This window comes from Simochromis diagramma, unplaced genomic scaffold (assembly GCF_900408965.1).
Source record: "Simochromis diagramma unplaced genomic scaffold, fSimDia1.1 OVJJ01000816.1, whole genome shotgun sequence".
Taxonomy (NCBI): domain Eukaryota; kingdom Metazoa; phylum Chordata; class Actinopteri; order Cichliformes; family Cichlidae; genus Simochromis; species Simochromis diagramma.
The window spans coordinates 19,249,927-19,273,695 of NW_024386908.1; the positions used below are offsets into that span (position 1 = coordinate 19,249,927).

General features: G+C 40.3%; 1 long non-coding RNA gene across 1 annotated transcript; it reads left to right on the forward strand.

The window, feature by feature from the left end:
• Positions 1-2,463: 2,463 nt before the first annotated feature.
• On the forward strand, positions 2,464-22,855 carry LOC120736038. Its single transcript, XR_005696406.1, has 3 exons — positions 2,464-2,573; positions 9,948-9,952; positions 22,844-22,855. It is a non-coding gene; the product is annotated as an uncharacterized LOC120736038 (long non-coding RNA).
• The last annotated feature ends 914 nt before the right edge of the window (positions 22,856-23,769 follow it).

Below are 23,769 nucleotides of genomic sequence, written 5' to 3' on the forward strand. Positions count from 1 at the left end.
GAAAATTAAAGCAGATAAAATAATAAAATGAAAGAAAGTAAAAGGAAAGGGGAAAAAATGACAAGCAAACTCATTATAATAGAGTAAAGCAGAAAACAATTCAGTTTGCTTTATATAGTATCACGTACTGTAAGGTAAAGAGCCTCCATTAATACAGAGGAACCCCCAACAATCAGATGACCCCCTGAGAGCAAGCACTTGGGCTACGTCCACACTAGCCCGGATAAATTTGAAAACGGCGTATTCGTCTGAAAATGCTCTGCGTCCACACTTTGTTGAGGAAAAGCACCGAGTTTTTTAAATGGACTAACAATGAGGTGGAGTTGTTGCTGTGAGTAACACAAAAGTACAAAGTTGCAAAAGTGAGTGACAATTAGAGAATTTGAAGAAAAGCTATCTGGAACCAGGGGCGGAGCGTGGGGGTGGCTTACTGGGCTTAAGCCCGGGTTGTTTTGTCAGAAGCCCGGGGTATTTTGGAGTGTAATTTTTTCATAGTTAGATGCCTGGCTGACAACTGTATAAAACAAAAAGTACACACAATATTCGAAGCACATAGTGCACACTGTGGGAATTTACGACTGTGCGTGAATCCCCCTTGATATTGGTATGATCCGAGCTCAGGCACTAAGCGACTGAGCGAGGGGGCGGGGCAGCTGCTGCCCGTGAGTGCGCTGTTGGAGAGACGGAGCCAGCCATACTAAGGAGAGCTTAAGTTTGACCAGGTACCAAAGCAAATCATTCGTACCGTACAAATAATGTAAATATGACGGTGCATCATGAAAGATTGATATCAAACTGATCACTTGACCAATATTACGTTACTCGCTCTTCAAGTGAATCAACAAATGGCGAAATGAAAAGCCGAACAAATGCTATTTTTTTTTAGAGAGTCTTAGCTTACGTGTTTTTATTTCATATTTTCAGTTCTTACCCTCCCCGACTAAATCGGTTTCAGTTATGTACTGAAATATAAGAATGGACATTAGAGGCTTCTTTCAAAGAAAAAACTCAGGTAAATGTTATTTTATATATTATGCTTTGTATGTTGTTCAGTATATTTCTATGCAAAACAAGAGGGATTTCAGTACACAGCAGGATATTCACATTTGTAACCAGATATTTACATACACTTTAGGGATAAAACATAAAACATTTTTACTGTACAACATCAATTTAGAGTAAACTTTTGTTTTAGATAAATATTGAAATATCTTTTGAATTAGTTAAATGTCAGAATAAAGAGAGACAGAGCTGTCTATTTTTTATCACTTTCATCAAATTTAGGAAGTACATATACACTAAGTTTATTGTTAATTAATAAGAAAACTCCAGACGATTCCATTCTGAGCTGAAGAAGCTTCTGATAGGTTAGTAGAGTCCATGTGAGTAAATTGGTGGCACAGCTGTGGATGCATATAAGGCAAAACACAGAGCCTGTTTCTGTGACATGGGAAAATCCAGAGATGTCAACCAAAACACCAGGAAAAGAACTGTGGAGCTCCATAAGTGTGGCTCAATTTTGAATACAATTTGGTGCCATTTGCAATTAAGAAATACAGATAGTTTCTCTCTTTACTCTTAAAGTTAACAAATATGTTTTTTTATATTTATCAATCTAAAAAAAAAATAAACATTTAGTCTGATTTGATGTTACAATTAAAAAAGTGTTTGTGTTTTTATCTGAAGAGTTTGTAAATATCTGTATATTTGATGATTGTCAGCACAAAGAGAGAGAGAGAGGAACAGAGAGAGAGAGGAGAATGAGGACAGAACAGAGATGAACAAGAGCAGGTGAGACACACATGTTAGTCAAATGGTTGTTTACCAAAAGTATCACCGTATCATAGGTACTCATGTATCTCGTACCTAGTGTTTCTTTTTAGGTTTGTTATTTTTCAAATTCTATATTTATTAAGTTATGCAGGCTTGTTTGCACAACAAGGCTAAATAATTATATAAACTTTTCTCAATCTAAATATTGTACTTTGGTAAAATTAAAAAATAAATGTAGCGCAAGTCTATGATGATTTTTAGTGCTACTATCATCTAGTTCTGATTCTGGTTCTGTCTTGGTTAAGTCCCAAGTAGTCCTGATTTTGAACTGTTGCAGTCCTGTTTTAATTCCGGATCAGTTCTGGGTCTGGTTGAATTGGGGTTTAGTCCTCGTGTCTTGATACAGCCCTGATTTTGTTCTGCCTTGCTGCTTAATTAAAAAACTAGTTTAAGGTGTCCTGCATATGTGATATATATTTTTCCCTATATGAAGTCATTCTTTTTTGAACAAAACTCAAAACAGAGCCAATTAATCTTTCAGTCATTTCTACCCGCACCCCCCCCAAGGGGAAAAAAAAAAAATCCCACATGCATACTACCCTTTTGGGCTAAGCCCCGGGTGTTTCAAATGTCTGGCTCTGCCTCTGTCTGGAACATGTATAAACTGCAGTTGTTTTGCAAACAAAACATGCCCTCCGCTATCTTAGTTTAATTGGTCACATGACTGCATCACATAACTAAAATGTGTCATCGTTTTCGATAAAGCTCCGGGTTCGCTCTGCACACTGCGACGCGAAAACGTATCCGCTTTGGAGAGCGTTTCCAAAACGCTGCATTTTCCTTGACCGGAAACGCTGTCTCAGTGTGGATGGAAGGCCAAAACGGAGAGGAAAAGATGCATTTTCAAACGAAAACGTATTAGTGTGGACATGGCCTTGGTGACAGTGGGAAAGAAAAACCTAAACAGGAGGAAATGTCCGTGAGGGTAGAGCGCCCATCAGCTGCAAAGAAGGAAGATGGAACAAAACGCACGCTGTGGAAGCTAGTTGAACTCACAGATGAAGACAATATAATGACGAAGCTTACAATTTAATGGGCAAGTGCTGCTTTCCCGTCATGTTGAAAACAGTACTGCATCTAATGTTGACACAACACGAGGTGATGGAGGCCAATGGAATATCAACACCTTCATGGCATTAACAATCAAAGGTGTCATGTTAAGATACGGCAAATGTTCAAAACACAACAGATGAACCACCAGTATGTCATTTCTGTGAAAAGCAGTTTCCTTGAAGTTTTTATCTCCAAACTGGTTTGCCTTTGGAAGAAAAAGTTTGAAATGGAGTAACTCAGAGGGTACCGCTTCACTGATGAACCATTTTAAACCTTAAGTTGGAATAGCACTGTCACCTCACAGCAACAAGCCTCCTGGCTTATGCTGAGTCTGCATGTCCTGCCTGTGCCTGCGTGCACAGTACTGACATGCATGTTAGCTTCACTAGTGAATCTGGCCATGGATGTGAGTCAAATAGAGCGCTGTATCAATGTAAATTGACTGGTTAGCAAGACTTGAAGTGCTATATAAACTCCAGTATATTAATTTATTTTCAGTGTTTTTCAGGAGATTTGTAAAAAGACTCTTTTTTTAATCAAAGTTCCTTCTTAGACGTGCAGATTAGCTCACTTGTACCCAAAAAAACAAATCTCCAAGAGGATTTGGTCCTGTTCTCCGATTCATTTATTTAATTTAATCAGTCTTCTAGAATGATTCAGATATGTTACTTTCTCCTTTTGTGAGTATGCAGCTCTCCTAATGGTGGTGGTTGTGCCGAAGCTCTCGGTTACGGAACTGATCTTTGTTCTCCAATGACCTCAGAGATCCTAAAGCAGTTCCAGCAGGGCTTCAGACTCTGTAACCATGTTATCCCAAAGCGATGCCTCTGGCCTTGTGCAACATGGGTCCATATTACACCCTGTCTGATTCACTTATTTTATTCAATTAGGTGCACAGCTCGCTTCTACTCCTCAAGCTATTTCTCTTTAACACTGTTCTGCTGTCAAAACGTCAAAAGTGATAAAAAGCATTGTTTTTCTTTGAATCGTGTACAGCAATGCACTGCACATCATAGTCTAACTTTATTTTGGCAGGAGATACAAATGAGCCCTGTTCTAGAGCTCATGGTGGCGCTCCTGTCACACTCCTAATTACGCAGACCAAGTGATGAAAAAACCTTTTATAGCTGCTTATTGGCACAGTAACATGTTTGTTTGTGGTGACCAGCATTTTCTTTAGTGCTGGGAGCTTTTAAAGAATAAAACACACTGTTCACTCTTGAACCTGTTTCGATGTGTGAAACTGAAGCTGAATCTCCAGAGCATCCATCGTCCTGCGGATCTTACATACTCCAGCTACGCTGCCTTTGACTGCAGATGAATCTGCAGATGGTGGAAAATGGGTTCATGTTCTCCTCTGACCAACTCAGCACAGCTGCACCCTGAGCAGGAGTCAAAGTCCAATACGTGGGATGAAAGACTCGCTGGAGAAGCAGCTTATTATACTGCTTTATTTATTTGTTAAATATCTTTTGCAATAAATTATACAGATTGTTAATGCTTGAATGTGTTTTTAATATTATAAAAGACCATGACCATGATCAAATAGTTTCTGATGCTTAAACATAACCAAAGAGCCAATGGAAGCAAAAACAGAATCAAGGTCCACTGTCCTAGTTGAAAGTTTTTCACTAAATCCTTATTTCAACTCCTCCATGATTTATACTCCAGCATATCATTACAGGAGTATGTGACATGGATTGTTTTAGGTCATGTTTAAGGGCCATGATAAAATCCTATAAAATCTTTTTAGAGTCTTTCAATCTCACTCTTCTTCTCATCCCAGGTATGTTGGGGTTTCAATGAATTATTGTAAAATTCTGTCAGCTATGAGACCATGGTTCTTATCTCATATTAGAGGTTTATTTTATTATTTGACACTGCAGATGTGTCAAGAGATGTAGCGAACAGAAAACATAGGATTTCAATGAAATTTAGTGATGACAACCAAAACAGGAAACAAGAGATGACATCTCAGCAGATGTCAGCCTTTAAATATATTTTGTTCAGTTCCATTTGCTTATTCTTAAGGTAGGAATACCTTCAAATAGAGTAACCAGCTCGAATATATCACAAAAATAATTGAAGCAACCAAAATGGATGTAAGACAAGAAAGAAAATACAATATTTCAACACCCCCAAAGAAAAGGAAAAAGAAAGGAAAATGTGGTACCACTTGACTTTAACTGGTTGTCAACCTTCAGTTTTTTTGTCAGCTTCATTTGGTTACCAGTTTATCTGGGTCTGAGAACAGAAAACAACCTGAGTCTCAGGCAAAGAAAAGTAGCAAAGAAAATAAGGTATCTCTCAGATGGACTTCCTTTTGTTTTTTTTCCCCTACCGCCCTCCTGATATGGCAGGCATCAATGTCTCGGCGTGCTAACCACAGGTGGGTCGAGTATCCAAAAATTGTACTCAAGTAAGAGTATCATTACTTTAAAATATTATTACTCAAGTAAAAGTGAAAAGTAGTCGTCAAAAAAGTTACTCGAGTAAGAGTAAAAAAGTACTTGGTGAAAAGGCTACTCAAGTACTGAGTAAGTAGTGAGTACCTGTTTGAAATGTCCGATTTATTTTATAAATAAATGCTATCAGACAAACAAAAATTAATAAATATACAAATTTTAGTATTTTCAAAAGGAATATGTAAAAAGATCCACAAAATAAGGCACAGCAATTCTAATTTCAAGATTTCAGTTTTTCACAACGTAAAGCTTTTTCAAGCAAAACCCACAGTAAATATATTCGCATTTACAGCAGCCTCAGAGAAAACATTAGAATGAGGCAACTTCAACATAACAGGCTACAGCTGATGCGCCAGAATGTCATACTAGGGGTGGTTCTTATAAATACAAGGAGGGATTAAGTAAATCAGAAACAAATGACACAGAGATGCAACAGGTATAATCAGGATAAGTTTATTCCCAAGGTCAGGCGGATGTGGACATGCTTTCTATGATATTTTCTTTGTTGTTGTTTTGTCATTTGAAGAGACTTCTTTCACCTGTTTCCACATGCCTCAATGCAGACCTCCTTGATTTACAACTAGCAACAATGTTAAAAAAAACAGGACATGTTATGTAGCAAATACTTTATAATCAAGAACTTGAACATGAATATGAACAGCTGCTCCTGCATGCTGGAGAACTGGAGGTTCTTCTATCTGAGATTAACATTTTACTTCACTCTTTTCTTTGTTTAAGCGCCACAGCTTTGATTATTGCATCTCACTGGTTGCAATAACAACAAGTTTTTAGTTCTGTCCTCAAGTAAGCCCTTTGGGTCAAAGGAAAGGGTGTGTGTGTGTGCATATATTACTATGTATATAATTAGAAGTGCACCAGTTCCCTGATCAAAACTTCTGTGGGAGACAGTAACATTGTCAGGATCCCTGAGTCTGTTCCCAGTGTTTTGTGTTTTTTGGACTTTTTAATCTATGTTGTATTGTGTCCATGTTGTCCTAGTCTCACTTGAGTGTCTCTTTCCCAGTGTCCCCGTGTGTACATACATGCCAAACCTCCCGGAGCCACCATTCTCCCGAATTTCTCCCGAGCCTGCGAGAACAGCAAACTCCCGGCACATCGTTTTCAAACCCTCGCGGTCTTTCACTACTAAACATGATATATAATTCTCTTAAATAACTTAAACGTGTTATTTTTTTGGCCTTTTTCCAGTGTTTTATTTGTTCATGAGTAAATCGGTTTGGCTGAGATTAAAGTTAGATTAGATTAAAACTTTATAAAAACTTTATTAATCCCTCGGGAGGGTTCCTCTGGGGTTTTCACACAGCTGAATAAACGTCAAACAGAAAACTGATTAAACAGAATTGTGAGATGGTTGAGAATTTACGCCAGTGTCTGGTTATATTTTAGATAGCAAGGAGCATATGGCAGAGTTATACACACCCAGCACGCCCCTGCGGGCGGTTTATCCTTCAAGCTCGGGTCCTCTACCAGAGGCCTGGGAGCTTGAGGGTCCTGCGCAGTATCTTAGCTGTTCCCAGGACTGCGCTCTTCTGGACAGAGATCTCCGATGTTATTCCCGGGATCTGCTGGAGCCACTCGCCTAGCTTGGGAGTCACCGCACCTAGTGCTCCGATTACCACGGGGACCACCGTTACCTTCACCCTCCACATCCTCTCGAGCTCTTCTCTGAGCCCTTGGTATTTCTCCAGCTTCTCGTGTTCCTTCTTCCTGATATTGCTGTCATTCGGAACCGCTACATCGATCACTACGGCCGTCTTCTTCTGTTTGTCTACCACCACTATGTCCGGTTGGTTAGCCACCACCATTTTGTCCGTCTGTATCTGGAAGTCCCACAGGATCTTAGCTCAGTCATTCTCCACCACCCTTGGGGGCATCTCCCATTTTGACCTCGGGACTTCCAGGTTATACTCGGCACAGATGTTCCTGTACACTATGCCGGCCACTTGGTTGTGGCGTTCCATGTATGCCTTGCCTGCTAGCATCTTGCACCCTGCTGTTATGTGCTGGATTGTCTCTGGGGCATCTTTACACAGCCTGCACCTGGGGTCTTGCCTGGTGTGATAGACCCCAGCCTCTATGGATCTTGTACTCAGAGCTTGTTCTTGTGCTGCCATGATTAGTGCCTCTGTGCTGTCTTTCAGTCCAGCTTTGTCCAGCCACTGGTAGGATTTCTGGATATCAGCCACCTCCTCTATCTGCCGGTGGTACATACCGTGCAGGGGCCTGTCCTTCCATGATGGTTCCTCGTCTCCCTCCTCTTTCTTGGGTTTCTGCTGCCTGAGGTATTCACTGAGCACTCGGTCAGTTGGGGCCATCTTCCCAATGTATTCTTGGATGTTCCTTGTCTCATCCTGGACTGTGGTGCTGACACTCACCAGTCCCCGGCCCCCTTCCTTCCGCTTAGCGTACAGCCTCAGGGTGCTGGACTTGGGGTGAAACCCTCCATGCATGGTAAGGAGCTTTCTTGTCTTTATGTCAGTGGCTTCTATCTCCTCCTTTGGCCAGCCTATTACCCCAGCAGGGTACCTGATCACGGGCAGGGCGTACGTGTTGATGGCCCGGATCTTGTTCTTACCGTTCAGCTGACTCCTCAGGACTTGCCTGACCCTCTGCAGGTACTTGGTGGTTGCAGCCTTTCTAGCGGCCTCTTCATGGTTCCCATTTGCCTGCGGGATCCCCAGGTACTTGTAACTGTCCTCTATGTCTGCAATGTTGCCTTCTGGTAGTTCAATCCCCTCAGTTCTGACTACCTTCCCTCTCTTTGTTACCATCCGACTACACTTCTCCAGTCCGAACGACATTCCAATGTCATTGCTGTATAGCCTGGTAGTGTGGATCAGTGAATCGATGTCACGTTCACTCTTGGCATACAGCTTGATGTCATCCATGTACAGGAGGTGGCTGACAACTGCTCCGTTCCGTAGTCGGTATCCGTAGCCAGTCTTGTTAATGATCTCACTGAGGGGGTTCAGGCCTATGCAGAACAGCAGTGGGGACAGAGCATCTCCTTGGTAGATCCCGCACTTGATAGTGACTTGTGCTATGGGCTTGGAGTTGGCCTCTAGTGTTGTACGCCACATCCCCATTGAGTTCCTGATGAAGGCTCTTAGGGTCCCATTGATCTTGTACAATTCTAGGCATTCCAGTATCCAGCTGTGGGGCATTGAGTCATAGGCCTTCTTGTAATCAATCCAGGCAGTGCACAGGTTGGTCAGTATATATATATATATATATATATATATATATATATATATATATATATATATATATATATATATACACATACATATATATATATATACACATACATATATATATATATATATATATACACTAGGGGTGCAACGATATTCGTATCGATATTGAACCGTTCGATACAGTGCTTTCGGTTCGGTACGCATATGTATCGAACAATACAACATTTGTAATTTATTTTATCAACTTTCCTTCTGACGATGCTGTCTGTGTTGAGCGCTCAGTGAATCTGCGTTCGACTACTCCGCCTAGGCTGCACTGTCGAGCGCAGATCCACTGAGCGCTCAACACAGACAGCATAGTCAGAAGGAAGAGCGCAGGGCAAGCTAGCAAGACAGAAGTTAAGCTCTCTTTGCAACATGGACCTCCCCCACTCTCATTCAGATCTGGCGTTTGGAATTATTTTGGTTTTCATGTGACGTATGACCCTGAAGGTAAGCGAGTCATGGACTAAAGTAAAACAGTATGTTGGATGTGCCATGCAATGCTCAATTACATGGGTGGGAACTAGTGTGTTAGCGCAGTTAGCTCGTTAACGTGTTGGCCGTCTAGCCCCATGCACGGGGCGATCGGCGGTAGCTCGTTAACGGAGATTTGCCGTGTTGTGGCGTTAAGGTCATTTCAACGAGATTAACCTGAAAGCACTAGTGGGAACACAACGAATATGACTGCACATTTACGCCGACATCATCCTAGTGCAAAGACAAAAATAACAAGCATGCTACTAACTTTAGCCGAGTCATTTAGACAGCTGTTAGCACATGATTCCCCTTATGCTGCTGAGAATATAGCCCAGAAGAAGCGGATAGTATAGCTTTTATTTTGGAAAGAGACATTTCTCTGTAATAAACTCTCTTTTCCAAAGATGAGTGATTCCTCACTCAGATACAGGGCTTGCAATATCGCTAGCCCGACGTCCTGGAGCTAGCGATTTTTTCAGTCGGGCTACCAAAATCTATCTCTTCCCTGCCCGTCGGGCTATTGTAGGAAGGAAAAATATATGTCAATGCTTTTGCATTCTTTCAGAAATGTAGCTGGGTAATTATGTCATTGGCATCGGTGAGCCACTGTCAATATGTGACATATTGAAATCGCGTTTGAATTTGCGCTTGATTTTTTGCTTTCACTTTGCAATCGTGCGAACTGTGTATAGAGAGCGACAGCACTGATCTGTGAGTGATGATAATTTGTGCACCAATTCCTCTGACATCGTCTTATTAATCGTTAGCTTACTATGCAAACATGACAAGTGAAATCTCCCGCAGCAAGCTTAAACATGTGAGAGGTTGACCGCGCAGAGAATCGCTGAGCTTATGTGAGTGCGTGTGTAAAACCAGCAGGATATATATTTGACTACGATGACCTGGATGACTGAGAACCTTCACAGACAGATATATATTTTAGTTCTGCTGAGCCAAATAAGACAGGTCAGGGTGAAGAAGTGACAGCCAAAGAAAAGCTTACCACAAAACGGAGAAGTTATGACAAATCAGACTATAAGGCAAAAAGAAAGTGCAGCTTTATGGTTTCATGGACAAAATAATTTCTGTGGCTGCAATATGACGAGCTATATAACCAGGGCTGCACATAAGTGGTCCGCAGGTGCGCATTCGCTGTCAAAATAAAAAACACGCACAAGGGTTACATTTAAAAACTGTACCTTTGAGTTAAAATATATATTTATAATTTTAATAAATGACAAATTAAAAAGGCATGAACATTTTTTTTGTATCGAAAAAATATCGAACCGTGACACCAAAGTATCGAACCGAACCGAACCGTGAATTTTGTGTATCGTTGCACCCCTAATATATACATGTATGCCACTCCCCTTTTGAATGTCTCTCTAATTCTGAGGTCTCAAGGTTGGCAAGTATGGGTGTGTAGTCTATCTGTATGTTGCTGTCTCTCTGTCTCTGCAATGTCTCTGTGTCCGTGTCTCAGTGTTTGTGATTTCCTGTCTTATGTTGGTAGTTATTGTCTCATGTGCTTTGTGTTCAGCTTTGCTTCCCCTGTTTCGTTATGGCTAGTTTGCACCACCTGTGTTCCCACATGTCTCCCCTTGTGCTGGGTTCTGCCTGCAGGTGTTTAATGTGGTAAAGCAAGGTTTTGTTGTAGGTTGCACGGGTTCACAAAGTTATCTTTTGCATATAGACCAAACAACTGTATAGCAGCAGATTACACATATTATATAATTCATACATATTTACCACATGCTTTTTTTCTTTTGTATATTGCATTATTAAATCTTCATATTTGTGAAAGCCAGTGTGGAACTCGGCACCACAGCCCACAAAATTTGGCTTGATATGCTAAATGTTATGCTAAATGCGTTCGCCACTCTAGGAAATGGACAAAATATTCCAAAGGTACATCTGGAAACATGGATTTTGTTTTGTGGTTAGCGTTTCTACTATAGTTCATCTTATTTTTCCTTTAGGGTGTCACGGTCCGCTGTGACGGACCGAGTGGAGAATGCGTGTAATGGACCCAGGTGCGTACACAAGTGAGCAGACGGGAGTGAGCTTTAACAGAAGGCGAGCCTTTTATTGTGGCTGGTAACACAAGAGAAACAAACAAGAATAAGGGCAGCACAAAAGCAATAACTAAACAGAAACCTAAACTGGGAATGAACTAAGGTAAGGCTATGACTTCGAATACAACAGACCGGGCATGGAAACACGGAGGGTGGGAATACAGACGACGCGACACAGACTGTAAGAAACACAGAGACTAAATACACATGAGGGATGATCAGGGGAAGTGGCCACACATGGGAACGCAGCTGACACACATGAACTTAACGATAGGACAGGAGGAGTGAAACTGAATGCACTGACAGTGAATGCAGGCCTTCAAAGTAAAACAGGAAACATGAGACATGAACCGGGGAGACGTAGTACAGGGGGAGGTGACAGACGCGACAGCATGAACTTGACAATACAAGACACACGGACATAAACACACGAAGGGCAAGGGAGGCTTGATACAAGGGTAACATAACTACAAAAGGACTGGACTACCTTAAAGAACCTAAACAAACAATAAACATCAAAATAGGTTAAGCACAAAACACTGGGTCGCACGACCCAGGACCATGACATAGGGTCTCTGAAGCAGATAATACAAATTTCGGTACTTATTCAGCTTCTGTTTGAAATCAACTTTAAATAAAAAATGGAGCATGCACCTCTCACACAATCCAGCACTCAGCACAAGAGGCATTATCAAGCTGATATTATCACTTGTAATGAAAAAAAAGTCACATATAAAGTGGACCTATTGTGCTCCTCTTCAGCTTCATATTTTTAGTCTTGGACTTCACTAGAGTAGATTTGCATGATTCATGGTTTAACATAGTCTTTATTTATCTCACAGTGGGTCCTCCAAGTTAACTGTCATTGTGGAACACACCATTCCAGCTTCTGTTTCTTTAATGCTACCCTCCCTACCTTTAAGCCAACTTTGCTTCTAAGGTGAAGCTTCTCAAGTGGGTCAAATTGCTGACAGAAAAAATGGAAAAACGAAACAGACCAGCAGGTGGTAAAATAAAAGCAAATTTAATGAATACTAACAGAGAATAATGAAAGCTACTGGTTAGAGGAAGGCAATCCAAAGAATGTAAAACAAAAGTCCAAAGGGGCTACAGCGGAAAGCCAGCAAAGAACATGAAATAGAAAACAGAAGGTTTGAATATCAGACAAAGACTGAAAGAAGATACACATAATAAAAAAGCCACACACCTTTCAAGAAAGAAGGATAGGTGAACTTAAACAGTGATGAGGAGGGGAAGAGATGCACAAAATGAGGAAATGACTTTCAAAATAAAGCAGAAGAAAAACTGAAAGAGAGACAAATGTTGCTACTGAATCATCCTATGTATCTTCCTAATCACCTTCCTTGACTCGCCTGAGCCAAGGTGTGAAACTGGGTGTGGGTCCCAATCAGCCAAGGTTTCAGGTGAGCTCATTGTGAAACCTGGCCCCACCTTATCATGCGAATTCCTGAGGTCAGATGGCCCAGGATGTGAGTAGGCGTTAAGGCATCTGGGGAGGGAACTCAAAACTGGATTATAGATGGCAGACAGTTGGTGTCGTAAACCACCGCCTCTGTTCAAAGATGGTCGCTCACAGTGGACCCACACCCAGTTTCACACCTTGGCTCAGGCGATTAGAAGATCATCAGGGGGTCCTTTTGTCCCTCTGTGGGGGGATACGCCCACTAGGTTTAAATCTGGGACTCCCCACCATTTGACCTTAGAACTGAAGAAGCTTCTCGGATGAGAGGTCAAACGTCTTCAAGCAACTTAAAGAAGTCCAGACACTTTTCTTTGCAAGCTCCTTTGACTATGATGACCTGGATGACGGAGAACATTCACAGAGATATCAGATATAAAGCTTCATCTGCTTTATACAACTGTATCTATCAGATAAGTAATGACCAAAGGTCTGTATGAGCGTGCTTAAATGGTTTTTAAAGTTTAAATGATATTTCAGCAGGTTTCCTCTCAGTTCAGCTCTCGTAACTGTATTAAACCTGATTTTCACTCTGTAAGTTTACCTCTCCTCCACTCTGATCATATAACTGCTGCTCTGCATCTGCTGCCATTGCTTTTATGTGTTTTTATTGTTTTTATTGTTCTCTCATCTTAAACTGTTTCTGCGAGCACAAATCGTCCTCCCAGGACGATAAAGTTCTGAATTGAATCAGAGGTTTTTTATTCAGCAAAATCTGCCACAGAAATGCGCCAATGAACAATAACTTCTAATGGATTTATGTAGAGCCGGGCAGGCCGTGTGTGTGTGTGTGTGCTTTACTGTAGCAGTGAGTATCTGTGAACCCCTGCTGAATATAAATGACTCAAAATCCAATACTGATCTGTCTTTCTCACTCTGTAACACACACACTGCAGTAGTGACCATTCCTTCGGTAAAGCTGTTCATTTGCTGCATTAACTGTTGGCTCCTTCTCAGACTGCTGGAACATTTGGGTTTCAAACTGAAACCTTCTGCTCTTCTTCACACAAGGTGATGTCTCATTGCACACGAACAGGCAGGAATATACTGAAATGAACCTGAATTACCGAAAGTAAGCCATGACTAATAACTCCTTAATTTTCTGCAATATAAGGGGTGGCTGTGGCTGTGAATGACGGCACAGGTCTTAAGAATTACAACAGCTCCATTTTTGTCACACCCAGGAAAACAGTGACTGGAGACCACGACATTACTAAAATTTCTGAGACCGTGTGCAATGAACTTGAAATCTTGTTGATATTAAAATAGTTATGCAACCACTCAAGTGACTTTGGTGCATCAAGATGGTGATAAAGCAGCAATAAAACTGAGTCAGTCTGCAATCAGTTTGCATTTGAATGGGGTCAAGTAGGCAATTACAGACAATCTATGATAATATGTGATTAACTGTAAAAGAATCTGTTGCTGCCTGCTGCAAAGCTGTTGCCATTAAACAGAAACTCATATTAACTACTTATATTCATAGTCCAGCTCTAAGGCTCTGGCTGGACTGGTGAGGTCCTGGCTAGACCGAGACAGATTCAACAAATAAATTTCTCCACAAATAGCTATGTTGTTACAGCAGGACATCAATTTAACTCAAAAATGACGTGGGCAATCAAGACCCTTGCTTTTATATAGGGATATGACCAGACTCCAACCATTTGCCAACCAGCTGAGTCAAGTCCTCAACTACAAATGTGTTGCCAACAAGTTGCGTTCAGTTGCACAAACTGAGATGATTCCAGTGTGCTGACATTCTGTTACCCTTCAAAATTAGATAACAGTTTTTTACAAACCTTTATCAATCTGTCTGAGAGTGATTGCAATAACTCTGAACTCATTGTATGGAGACAGGTTGTGAGGAGAAGCTGGTTTGACTAACCCTTTCATGCATAGTGGTCTCTACAGTGGACACCTATTCAAAGGCTGTTTTCTTGTATTTGTGTGGTAGTATACTTGCACATATACCACTACAATGGACACTGATGTGTCACTCCATACCCTGCCACCGACTGGTCGTTTAATGTTACTATAGATGTATGACGTGTTTCATTATAATTATTGTTATTTAACCATGTCATGCATGAATTAGACAACCTCAATCAGGATTGAGGTTTTTATTCATCTTTTCATGCCTAAAGATGAATAAAAATACTGATTGAGGTTTCCAAAAGTTGATTCTGTTCATCTGGAAGTAACGTTTTTAGTGGGAGAAACGTTTGGTCACTCATCCAAGTAACTTCTTCAGTCTTAGCTGACTGCAGGTTTCCCCAACAGTACATTTGCATAATGACGGAAACCAGCCCACTGCGTGAACAAAGGGCTGGGAGGTTCGTCCCTTGATCATTAACCCTTTAAGACCTACCATAGAACCAAGTCCGTCAGCTGACGTCTATTCCAACGTATGTCATAGTCCCTTTGGACTTAAAGGTAGGGAGGGTAGCATTAAAGAAACAGAAGCTGGAATGGTGTGTTCCACAATGACAGTTAACTTGGAGGACCCACTGTGAGATAAATAAAGACTATGTTAAACCATGAATCATGCAAATCTACTCTAGTGAAGTCCAAGACTAAAAATATGAAGCTGAAGAGGAGCACAATAGGTCCACTTTATATGTGACTTTTTTTTCATTACAAGTGATAATATCAGCTTGATAATGCCTCTTGTGCTGAGTGCTGGATTGTGTGAGAGGTGCATGCTCCATTTTTTATTTAAAGTTGATTTCAAACAGAAGCTGAATAAGTACCGACATTTGTATTATCTGCTTCAGAGACCCTAAAGGAAAAATAAGATGAACTATAGTAGAAACGCTAACCACAAAACAAAATCCATGTTTCCAGATGTACCTTTGGAATATTTTGTCCATTTCCTAGAGTGGAGAACGCATTTAGCATAACATTTAGCATATCAAGCCAAATTTTGTAGGCTGTGGTGCCGAGTTCCACACTGGCTTTCACAAATATGAAGATTTAATAATGCAATATACAAAAGAAAAAAAGCATGTGGTAAATATGTATGAATTATATAATATGTGTAATCTGCTGCTATACAGTTGTTTGGTCTATATGCAAAAGATAACTTTGTGAACCCGTGCAACCTACAACAAAACCTTGCTTTACCACATTAAACACCTGCAGGCAGAACCCAGCACAAGGGGAGACATGTGGGAACACAGGTGGCGCAAACTAGCCATAACGAAACAGGGGAAGCAAAGCTGAACACAAAGCACATGAGACAATAACTACCAACATAAGACAGGAAATCACAAACACTGAGACACGGACAGAGAGACATTGCAGAGACAGAGAGACAGCAACATACAGATAGACTACACACCCATACTTGGCAACCTTGAGACCTCAGAATTAGAGAGACATTCAAAAGGGGAGTGGCATACATGTATATATATATATATATATATATATATATATATATATATATATATATATATATATATATATGTGTATATATATATATATATATACAAAAAACTTGAATTTTACAATGTTTATTTATCTGATAAAATAGGTTAAATGTCACCATTATTATTGAGTGAAACTCTGCCATATGCTCCTTGCTATCTAAAATATAACCAGACACTGGCGTAAATTCTCAACCATCTCACAATTCTGTTTAATCAGTTTTCTGTTTGACGTTTATTCAGCTGTGTGAAAACCCCGGAGGAACCCTCCCGAGGGATTAATAAAGTTTTTATAAAGTTTTAATCTAATCTAACTTTAATCTCAGCCAAACCGATTTACTCATGAACAAATAAAACACTGGAAAAAGGCCAAAAAAATAACACGTTTAAGTTATTTAAGAGAATTATATATCATGTTTAGTAGTGAAAGACCGCGAGGGTTTGAAAACGATGTGCCGGGAGTTTGCTGTTCTCGCAGGCTCGGGAGAAATTCGGGAGAATGGTGGCTCCAGGAGGTTTGGCATGTATGTACACACGGGGACACTGGGAAAGAGACACTCAAGTGAGACTAGGACAACATGGACACAATACAACATAGATTAAAAAGTCCAAAAAACACAAAACACTGGGAACAGACTCAGGGATCCTGACAATGTTACTGTCTCCCACAGAAGATTTGATCAGGGAACTGGTGCACTTCTAATTATATACATAGTAATATATGCACACACACACACCCTTTCCTTTGACCCAAAGGGCTTACTTGAGGACAGAACTAAAAACTTGTTGTTATTGCAACCAGTGAGATGCAATAATCAAAGCTGTGGCGCTTAAACAAAGAAAAGAGTGAAGTAAAATGTTAATCTCAGATAGAAGAACCTCCAGTTCTCCAGCATGCAGGAGCAGCTGTTCATATTCATGTTCAAGTTCTTGATTATAAAGTATTTGCTACATAACATGTCCTGTTTTTTTTAACATTGTTGCTAGTTGTAAATCAAGGAGGTCTGCATTGAGGCATGTGGAAACAGGTGAAAGAAGTCTCTTCAAATGACAAAACAACAACAAAGAAAATATCATAGAAAGCATGTCCACATCCGCCTGACTCCCTCCCAAAGGGTCTCAGGGTAGCCCGTTGTGAGAGGCAGGGGGTGATCTGAACCTCGAGAAAGGTCTTGGGTGGCTTGAGGCAATGATGCAAGAAATGGAAAACAAAACAAAACTCCAAAAGGAAAAAAAAGAAGAGGAAAAGAAAAGCCCTCCATGACGCCTTCTTGCTGGGTTCTGCTGGGGTAGTTCTGATGCCAGATTCATAACATTTCATGTCAGCTTTTTATCATATTTCATACTTAATTTCCTGCCTTGCACATATGTGCATATGTACAAGTATTAAATGTAAATACATAACTCCAAATTCAACCAAACATTCCAACCAACTATTTAACTCTTAGACTGTTTAGTATGTTTAATGTTCATCATGTTAGGAAACCTAGGGCTAAAAAGCACACACCACTAGGTGTGGTTAGTTTTAAGAGCAATTTACAAAAGTCGCACTTTCTAAACACATGCACAGTCAGTTCATTTCAACTTCACACACTCAGTCTGCCACTAATTCTATTTAGCACAAGGTTGCAATTAAGAGATGATATTTTACTTCAAAATTAAAAATAGGTTTCTGGTGCCTGACATCCATCCAAGGCCTGTATTCAGATGATAGTTTTTGAGTTTAGATTAGATTAGCCATTTAGCTCTGAACTTCACTGTGCATGCTGTGAAATTCCCACCACAGAAGTGAGAGTATGTTAACAAGAATCTGATGCCAAAAATGGAAGAAGTTTTATTGCTGCTGATACTGTCTGCATTTGGTTGGAGGTTCCAGTTTGTCGCTCAGTTCACTGAGAAGGTTTAGAATCACGTTGCTCAGAAATCTGTATTTTTTATCACATCTTCCGTGTATTCAGTGTAAATTGATTGGAGTGGAGGAATTGCTAGAAATTCATATGCGACAGTCAAACATCTCTAATTTCCCACCTCTGACACACAATCTTTGTAAACACCATCAGTACTTTTTTATATCAAAGGCTGTTTGTTTTAGCAAATCTGGTCACAAGTATTTAATTTCTAAAGCACACGTTCCTGGGATTCATTTAAAAAGAGCATGGAGCACACAGGGTTAGGTGCCATTTGTGAAAACTAACCAAGGTCATCATCACAAGTAGGGATGGGTATTGATAAGATTTTCACGATTCCGATTCCATTTTCGATTCTGTTTAACGATTTGATTCTTTATCGATTCTCTTATCGATTTTTTTTTTTTAAAAAGGAGAACACTAAGGTCGATTAGCTTAGAACTTTGTTTTATATCTTCTCTTTGAACAAGATAGAAATTTAGGAGTAGCATGGCCTTACAAACCCAACAGTGAGATCTTAAGAGATCTTTAAGAGATCCAGCCTATGGCTCTTCAATCGGGTGTCACGGGGTCCCCGGGAAAAAAATTGTAAATGTAAAATAATAAAATCAATATTCTTCTGTAGCAATAACAAAGTATAACATAAATTATTCTGTAGCAATTACACAAGAATATCCTGTAATGTCCCTGCCTACAATTAAACACATTCACTTACTGAAAATAAGGGGTATCTGCTGTGGCAAATGGGTGCAAGCCTTTTACCACAAACTTAGTCACTGCTCGGTGACATTCGTCTATCCTGGCCTGAAAGGAGACGCTACCGGTAGACTGCAGCGAGAACTGCCAGCGAGCGCCAGCCAGACTCTGTCTGTCTCTCTCATCATGGTCACCTAAATGCAGCGCACAGTAATGGCAGGTTTTGTAATAAGGCAGATCGTGCTAACATAATATGCACTGTTAGTTGATTATTTACCTGTTGCATTAATGGGAGAGGACGTGCAAACGTTACCGCTGCTGCTGGGTTGAGATTCACGAGTCCGGAGCGGAATTAAAAACACGACATTCATTTAAGGTCATCGCGTGCATATTCATAGTGTTTCCTCCCTTAAATGAAATATCCATTTTGCAAGTATTGCAAGTTGCCCTGTTGTCATCCGTTCTCGTAAAGTATAACCAAAGTTTTGAGGCGCCATGTTTCCTGCCAGGTAAATGACGCTCCGCAACGTGGTGACGTCATTCGGGGCGACTGGAATCGATATTGGAATCGTTTGCAAAAATGGCAAACAATTCCAAGGAATTGAAACAGTGGGAACCGGTTCTCAACAAGAACCGGTTTTCGATACCCATCCCTAATCACAAGCAGAACATTTAGCTTTTGTTTGACTATGTGATCATAATCACAGATAGAACTAATAACATTTTTCTTTTAACAGAAAAAAATGCTTAATTATAAAAATAATTGTGTTTGTCATTCATGTGTGCACTGAACCCCAGTATATCTCTCTGCAAGATCTTATGCTTTGTGTGGATGACTCCCTTAAAATCCACTTACATGCAAGTGCACAGAAGAAAGTTCACTATTTGCTCAAAGTTGGGCATCCAGCCCTTTAGTTAAGGTGCATCAAATAAAACCCTGCACTGAAGAGCATGACTGCGACCATGTTCATTTTTTTGCATTAGTCACAGGGTTGGAGAGATGGATTTACCCTCAGGGTCAGACTGTTTGAGCAAGAACGTTTTGTGCAAATGGCTTGAAATGTAGTTCGTGCTATTGTACCCCGTCTCACACTTTGCACACTTTTTTAGACTTTTAAGTTTTGATACAATGAAAGACGTCTGTCAGGGAATTATAACAGCCGTATCTGGGAGTAGTCCAGAACTGCGCCACATGATGACCTCAGAGGGGAGCAAACGTAAGTTGAAATCAAGAACTGTTTTTAATTTAGAGATACGTTTGCTGATCTTTTTTATCACTCCTCATAAAATAAACACGGACATGCTAACAAGGTTAAAAGCTTGTTTTTCATTGGAGCACTACAAAGCTGCTGTTTCAGTGATGTCACATAAAAGTTGAGAGTGGGTATTAACAAGTCTGCGTGCTGGATATCAAAGACGATCATCTCGCAGCTTCACGTGACAGACTCAGCCGCATGCCGACATTATTAATATTTATGAAATGTTGTCATCAACTGACTCCCTGCTGCTTGACGCCTTTGACAGACTGTGACAGTGATGAAAACACAGCACCAGCAGAGCTCAAGTGTTTGTTTTTCAAATGACTCTTAAAGTGATAATGCTCCTCTGATATTTAGCAACTGAAGTGACAAGTGTAGCTGCTTTTATTCTTTCATTTTTCATATTCAGCACTTCATACTTTCTGTTTTGAACGGTGTGCTTTTAGTTTGTTCCTGTAAGGCATTTTTCTTCTGTATTTGTCTCATTTCTTGTTTCACTCTTACTTTATCAAACATGTCTGGGCTGTCATTTCAAGCAAGACTTAAAAGACTGATTTACATCTCAGGAGAGCGTTCTGCTCAGATAAAGGTCAGGACATTACAAATCTTATGAAAATATAACACCATCTATCTATCTATCTATCTATCTATCTATCTATCTATCTTTCTTCTGTGCCTGTGTTCATTTCATTTCTAAATGGCCTGCAGAGATGGATTTTATATTCTCCATCCATCATCTTTGCAGAAAGATGTAACCTGAAGAAACAGCCCACGCCTTGCACACTGCACTCAGAGCGAACGCGCGTTCACACCTCTATGTGTGTGTGTGTGTGTGTGTGCATGTGCACGTGCAGCGATATAATAGAGGTTAAGCAAAAAGGCAACGTGACTTCGGGCTGCCTGAAGGAAAGCGAGAGAAGAAGAAGGAGAAGTGTCTGTGAGTGCTTCAGCTGAATAACTACATTTTCACATCTGTGTTAGAAATGGCCCTGAACATTAACGTATGCCTTTCTTTCCCGCTTTGCTCCTCATATAGCCGAGTTTCCTCAGCTATCTCTGTGTCATGACCTTTGCATGCACACACACAGCTGCTGTTCTCTTACAGCATTGCTGTCTTTCAAAAAGGACGGCCAAGCAGCGTGGCTTATGTCGAGTTGCTGCAGTAACAGTAAGAAGTGTTGTTGTGTTTGACTGACGGAATAGAACAAACTGACTTTACCTGAGCTGATTTTAAACTCATGGAATAAAAGAAAGCTGATATCCACTGTCCAGAGTATGTGATTATGTGGACATTTGCATATTTTAGTGTTTTTTTGCTCTTCAGGCTTCAGGCTCTTCGAAACACTGAAGTGCAAAACCTCAGATTTAACTTGATGTTTACGTCGATGCAGAGAGAACTATGAGGGAGATGTGACTTTTTTTTAAACACACAGTGCACAGTTTTGTGGTTGAAAAGTTAATGGAGCTTCTAAACCTCCATATATATATATAAAAGACAGACATTATCTGAAAGTCTACACATCTTTGATGTGAGCATCTACCATTTTAACTGTATGACAGAAAGTAAGGAAACGTAACTTTTAGGCAAAATTCTTAAGGTGGCCACAAGCTACTGACAGAAAAAAGGAAAAACAGACCATCAGGTGGTGAAATACAATCAACTCTAATGAAGACTTACAGAAGATAAACAAGGTGCTAGTAGGAGGAAGCAGGCAATTGTCCACCCATCCAACTCTTCAGCAGCTGATCCAATTCAGGGTTGGAGGAGGGAGTAGAGCCTATTCCAGCTGCCATTGGGCTACACCCAGCTGGGGTTACTAGTCCATCAGAGGACCAATTAATTCAAGTTGATTTTTTTTACTGTGGGAGGAAGCTGGAGTACAGGATTAGAATTAACTCTAATTCAAACACAGGGAGAAGCTTTCACCTCTCATGTGAAGAATCACCTTTGGTGATGAGTGCCAGATCTCCATGTTTATGGAGAATCAGTGGACATTCCTTCACTAATGCTCTGACGAGCAGAATCGACATGTGAGCCACATCCATCCGCTGCATTTCCTCTGCCCCTCCTTATATTCTGTAAACCTTCCTTTGCTGCACATCCATGCTCCTCTTCCTCCTACATGGACAGGATTTTGCCCCAGTGTGTGAGTCCCTGATTCCAATGAGCTTAAGGTCTCCATAAATATGCTTTAAAATACCTGTGACTGTTCTTTGGGCTATTCTGCATGTGATTGCATTCATGATGAAATAATTTTAGCATATGTAGAATATATCATAGAAACATAATGAATAGACCCAGTATATGTTTAACCTGTGGTCAACTGTGCTCAATTAGTCACCTAAATGTATTAAAACATTTAGAAACAACGAAAAATACTTCTCTTCTCCATAAGTAAACAGTTTTGAATGATTTCATATATTGTTTTGACCACTTGAGTCTTCAAGAGTTGAGCCAAAGCAACTGAAAAAAAACCCGGCGTTTTTCTGACAATAGCTGACTGCTATTGTGTATGAAAGTGAAAATTCTCAGATGCCGATTTTAGTTAAACACAGGACAAAATCACTTTAATGGGAACACTGTTGTCCCTGTAAAACATTTTTGATCTGCAGAATCTTTCAGTTTCAGAAACTGAGTTTAAGTTTATTACTCTTAAACTCAAAAATGTTTTTTTGTTTACAGTACTCATATTTGCGACTTACACCTGTAAGTTAACTGGGTAGGATGTAATTGGCTAATGTAAGAAACCAGAGTGTTGCCTGACACAAATATCTCCAGAATATAAACTTATATATAAAGAGTGTGTAACAGGAACTCTGCTCCAAGATACCAAGACATCAGCAGGACCCAGAAACATGCGGCCCAACTGTGTTTGTCCAGTGAGGCATGCACACAGATGAGCCTGACAACAGTTTCAAGTGTATGGTGGCAGGTAAATAAATGAGTGTAGGTAATGAAGCTGAACCTGAGTCTGAATGTGCTGCTGGTTGTATGGTGTGGTGGAGAGTGGGTGAAAAAGCTGGTCTTAAATACGTTAGGTATATCAGCCAAAAGATCCAGTGAGAAGTAGGGGTGGGCGATATAGACCAAAACAGACTGACAATTTATTATTAATAATTATTTAAAACAGCATATAAAAGCACAAACATACATATCAACATACATATATTCTAAAAAGTATTAGGAGCCGAGGCTTACCAGTGGGGGGACAGGGATGCCACACACAAAACCAATTCAAAAAGAAAAGAAAACTCACCAATACACAAGTGCAGCACACTGTCACACGCTCACACTAATGAACTAAAAACACAGGTGTGTAATACTCAAAGGATCCCACCACCAAAGCACCCCAGTCGCCTCCACATCAGGCAATCTGCATCTTAATAAAAGGAACAAAGAAAATTATAATATATTCCAAAAAAAAAACCTAATATGCACACGCTGGAGTTAGCTCAACTGCAAGAACACACTGGTGATCCGCAGTAGTGGTGTGCGAATCGATATTGAAATATCGATTCTTCCGATACCAGTAATTTATGTTCTAGAATCGATTCTCATATTAAAATATTGATATTTTAGTACTTTGGAGTAAATTTGTAGTTTTTCATTAACAGGGACACAGTGGAAAGAAACTATATCATTCAGATCGTCTAAATTGGAAGGAACTACTTCCTCTTATGCCTTTCATAATCATATGCGAAATCAGTGTTGCCAACTTAGCGACTTTGTCGCTATATTTAGCGAGTTTTCAGACCCCTTAGCGACTTTTTTTCTAAAAAAAAGTCGCTAAAAAAAGACGTGAAAGCGTGTATCGCTTTTACTCTCAACAAGCAGCGGG